Source organism: Leopardus geoffroyi, chromosome B3 (genome assembly GCF_018350155.1).
Source record: "Leopardus geoffroyi isolate Oge1 chromosome B3, O.geoffroyi_Oge1_pat1.0, whole genome shotgun sequence".
In the NCBI taxonomy this organism is placed as follows: Eukaryota; Metazoa; Chordata; class Mammalia; order Carnivora; family Felidae; genus Leopardus; species Leopardus geoffroyi.
Window position 1 is genome coordinate 121,921,098 of NC_059337.1, and position 5,164 is coordinate 121,926,261.

General features: G+C 49.2%; 1 pseudogene; it reads right to left on the minus strand.

Annotated features, from left to right (window-relative positions):
* Positions 1-3,525: 3,525 nt before the first annotated feature.
* On the minus strand, positions 3,526-4,287 carry LOC123583739 (annotated as a pseudogene).
* Positions 4,288-5,164: the final 877 nt, after the last annotated feature.

Below are 5,164 nucleotides of genomic sequence, written 5' to 3' on the forward strand. Positions count from 1 at the left end.
GAGCCCTGGCCCCCATCCTCAAGGTGAGGGCCATTGCTGAAGTCCTGGGTGGCACCCGATTAGTCAGGTCTTGACTCAACCGTAGTCAACAAATATTTATGCAACATATTCTGTTTCAGGCTTCAAGTGTACAGGGAGAGCAATGTGAGCGAGGTTCCTGCATACAGAGTTCCAGAAGCCTGGGTGATGCAGAGGTGCGATCAAGCAATTAAAAACAGTGGACAAGCTAGAGCATGGTGCTAGAGAGGCACATGGAGAGGGGCAGCTGAGGCCACCCTGGGCAGCCAGGGAGGGCTCCCTGGAGGGAGAGAAGCCTGTACCGAAGCCTGAAGGGTGACCCAGAGTTGGCTGCCCGGCGAAGGAAGGGAAGAGCCTTCTCAGGCCTGTGAGTGGTGCCATCTTGGGGGAGGCTGGCTGGAGCCCACAGATTGGGGCGGGGGGGGGGGGAGGGAGGGTAAGAGTGCAAGGAGCTGGGGTTGCAAAAGTAGAAGGAGCCAGATCTAAAAGGACCGTAGTGGTGCCTGGGTGACTCAGTCAGTTAAGCATCTGACTTCAGCTCAGGTCATGATCTCACGGTTCGTGGGTTCGAGCCCCGCGTCAGGCTCTGTGCTGACAGCTCAGAGCCTGGAGCCTGTTTCAGATTCTGTATTTCCCCCTCTCTCTGCCCCTCCCCTGCTCGACATCTCTCTCTCTCTTTCTCTCTCTCAAAAATAAATAAACATTAAAAAAACTAAAACGTAAATAAATAAAAGGACCGTAAAAACCTGCTAAGCCATTTGGACTCTGTCCTGAGGTGAGGGCTGCTGCAGAACGGTCTTAAGCCAGAGCAATGTAAGGCACAGAATGGAGTTGGAAGGCAAGACTGGACACAGAGAGGTCAGTCCGTCGTGTCTCTGCATGAATGGTGGTTCTCTGTTCCCTGAAGGAGGAAGAGGTCGGAGATGCAGGAGGTGAGGGCAGGGATGAAAAGGTCGTTCTGGGACAGGTTGAATTCCAGGTGTCTGTGGGACACTAGGCCGCTGTGCCCGGTGCTCTAGGCCCCCGAGCAGGGCCCTGAGGCAGAATTCTAGACGAGCGGCCCACCCTCCGAGCTAATGGGAGGTGAGGTGAGGTGCACAGCGAGAAGATGAGAAGGCCTGGAGTAGAGAAGCCACCGGCAGAGAAGGACACCAGCCAAGGACCAGAGAAGAAGCAGCAGGAGAGGGAACCCGCTGCTTCAAGGAGCAGGATGTGCTCAACAGTCCGGCACGCTGTTCACAGGCCACGTGTGGCGAGGCCAGAAGAGCTTCCCAGAGACAGAGCAAAAGGAGGACCCTTGAGAGCCGTGGCCCCAGCAGTTTGGGTGGCGGTGGCAGAGAGAGAGTGACAGAGAGTAGTCTGGTTGTGAGGCTGGGGAGTAAAAGGCAAGGAGAGGAGCAGCCCGAGGCCAGGCCAGCTCACAGGGGCCTCTGGGCCCCGAAGAGCCTCTTCCCCTTTCAGTCAAGCATTATTTAAATGTCTTTACATTTCTTACGAGATTATTTCTTATGGCCAACGGACACGTGAAAAGATGCTCAACATCACGGATCATCAGGGACATGCAAATCAAAACTACAATGAGATACCACCTTACACCCGTCAGAATGGCTAAAATCAACAACACAAGAAACAACAGGCGTTGGCAAAAGGATGCGGAGAAGGGGGAACCCTCGTGCACTGTGGCTGGGAATGCAAACTGGTGCAGCCACTCTGGACAACAGTGTGGAAGTTCCTCAAAAAGGTAGAAGTAGAACTACGCTATGACCCATCAGTCGCTCTACTGGGTATTTGCCCAAAGAATACAAGAACGGTAATTCAAAGGGATACATGTGCCCCGGCGTTTATAGCAGCATATTTGCAATAGCCAAACTATGGAAGCAGCCCAAGTGTCCATCGGCTGATGAATGGATAAAGAAGCTGTGGTATATAAATATAAATATAAATATAAATGTAGTGGAATATTACTCAGCCATAAAAATGAATAGAATCTTGCTTTGTGCAATGACATAAACGGAGCTAGAGAGTATAATGCTAAGCAAAATAAGTCTGAGAAAGACAAATACCATATGATTTCACTTATGTGGAATATAAGAAACTAATGAGCAAAGGAAAAAAAAAGATAGAGACAAACTAAGAAACAGACTCTTAACTCTAGAGAACAAACTGATGGTTACCAGGGGGAGGTGGAAGGGGAATGGGGAGTAAACTTATGATGAAAAATAAAATAAAATAAAATAAAATAAAATAAAATAAGATAAAATAAAATAATTTTTTTAAAAAATTTAAGGAAAAGAGAAGATTCTTTTCTTATTTTGTGTCCAAACCAGCGGCCTTGTAAATTCTGCTCCTGGAAGCAACATACAATGTGACCAGTGAGTGCCCCCACTCCCATTCAAGAGCCAGTCCAGGAGATGTGCCCTGCCTCCCCTCTCTCCCTCAATCGCCTCTCCCCAGATTAAATGTTCCCACCTCTTTCCATTCTTCTTCCTCCCTTCACGGACCCACTTCTGCCTCAGCGGCTCTCCCCTGACCACCATCCAGGGCGTTGGCCGTTAGAGACACGTCCAGATCTGAACCCTGCCCACCTGTGCGTGTTCTGCCAGCATTCGGGATGGGACCATCACCTTCCTCTTTCTAGACGCCTCTCCCATGGCCACATTGCCCTCAATCACGGACCTAACTCTTAGACTGGAAGAGAAGCTGAGATTCTGTGGGACCTAGACGAGAGCTCAATATCCTAATCTTGCGGGTAAAGAATCTGAGGACAGTCAAGGCCACAGAACTAGTGATTCCAGATGAACTGTCAGAGCCCCAGGGCCATGCGGTGGGCAAGGCCCGCTTGGCCCAGGTAAGCAGGCGGCTGGGGCTATGCGGGCTGCAGCCGTGGTAACTTGTGGGAAAGCAACGGTCCAAGGGCTGCAGGTGGGAGCTTATACTGGTAGACACATTTTGGAGAGTGTCCAAAAGAATTCTATCCTACAAAAATATAGGGCTGTTTACAGATCAATGTTTGAGGATGTTGTACGAGAGGTAGCTAATGATCCCACACTAGGTGTTTCTCTCCTTCTGGTTTTAGCAACAGAACCCCCGACTCTTGGTGGGGCATTCAACCACCCAGTGTAAAGTTTATATTTCCCAGGCTCTCTCACAGCCAGGTGTGGCCACGTGACCCAGCTCTGGCCAATGGGTGTGAGTAAAAGTGATGTGCAACTTCTGGGTTGGAGGTAAGGGGTCTTCTGTCCCGTTCCCCACCACCACCTTCCAATGGCTGGAATCTGGACTCAGAGGACATGGTGTTGAGTCATCTTCAACCGTGTAGACAATGACATAAGACAAAAGGGATCTGTGGGGCGCCTGGGTGACTCAGTTAAGCGTCTGACTCTTGATTTCAGCTCAGGTCATGATCTCACTTTGTGAGACCTCACTTTGCACTGACGGTGCGGAACCTGCTTGGGATTCTCTCTCTCTCTCCCTCTCTCTCTGCCCCTCCCCTCCTTGCTCTCTCTCTCTCTCTCCCTCTCAACATGAAAAAAAGAAACTTAAAAAAAAAAAAGAACAGACAAAAGAGATCTGCATTCCTGACAACGCTGAGCTGCCATCAACCACGACTGCCTACACACCTACTAAAATCCAAGAAACCAGTTCTTTCTTGTTTAAGCGCCTTGACCGTGGCTCTTTGTTAAAGCAGCTGAACTGTTTCTTAACCGGCACAGATGTTCGTTTCAACATGGTTGACAGGTTCTATGTATGTGTGTATTGTTCTTAGTTCACTAACCCTCTCACGAAAAATCTGCACAATCACCACAGATAAAGTCACTGCAGAATCTCTGCTCCTTCTGCTGTCCCGTCTCCGGCTCGAGCTTTTTGTCAGCGCCAACAGCAGCTATTAAGTCCCCCTTGACTTTCTTCATCCTGTTCTCGCTCTCCTTTTGCTCTTTCCCTGAGGTCTTTTTCTTTCTCACACAGGCCGTGTCTTGCAAGTCTATGTTTGGGTTCACTTTGCTTTGCGTCATCCAAGGAATCGTAAATCACGCCAAAGCCAGTTGTCTTGCCACTGCCAAAATGGGCTCTGAATCCAAATACGAAGATGACATCTGGTGTGGGCTTGTACGCTTTGGCTAGTTTTTCTCGACTTTCCGTCTCAGGTACCGTTGCCTTTCTGGGCTGAAGAACATCAAGGAGTATCCGTTTCTGCCACTGAGGTAGTTGGTTGGTCCTGAGCTTCCTGGTCTGGATGGTTATGGTGTCGTCCACGATGGTGGCTGAGCTTCAAGCAGCCAGGGAGGAAAAGCAACTTGTTCATTATTTTAAGATTTTATTTGTAAGTAATCTCTACACCCAACGTGGGGCTCGAACTCACAACCCCGAATCGAGACTCACATGCTCTACAGACTGAGCCAGCCAGGCACTCCAGGTCACTTTGTTTTTAATGGAAACGCCAAAATGTCCATCCAAGAGAGAGTGATAAAAGATGCCATGCTGACTGCACGACTAAGTACATGAAGTGATTACAAAAAGGATGAATGTATGTGTATATACACCACCTCGGAACGATGTCCCTGATATAATGTTAAAAGGAAAAAGACAAGGGACAGGACAGTGTAGAAGATGCTGTGATTTGCCGGGTTTCCAGGGACAAGTCTTTCCTCCCTCTCTTGGAGAGGCTACAGAGGACACAGTCACCCTCGCCTCAGACAGAGTCGTGGTCTGAGGACAGAGGCCCAGCGTTGTGGCAGCCTTTTTGTGCCATGTGGGAAGACCCTAGAGCGGGTGAAGGGGGCAGGGGAGCAAACATTGAGTGGAGCCTGAAGAGAAAGGCCACACACACAAAAGACAGAAAAAGGAGAACCAGGTCTGTGAGGACAGCGAGCGGCTGCACCAATCCTTAACTGAAGTCAGCGTGTGATCTGGATGTGTGCAGTCACTAAACCTTCAAACTCCATTTTGCATATTGGTTTAAGTCCATTTTAGCTAGGTTTTCTTTCACTCCAAAAACAAAGACTTTTTTTTTTAATGTTTATTTATTTTTGAGAGAGAGAGAGAGAGAGAGAGAGAGAGAGAGAGAGATCATGAGCAGGGGAGGGGCAGAGAGGAGAGGTGAACAGAGGATCCTAAGCAGGCTCTGTGCTAACAGCAGAGAGCCCGA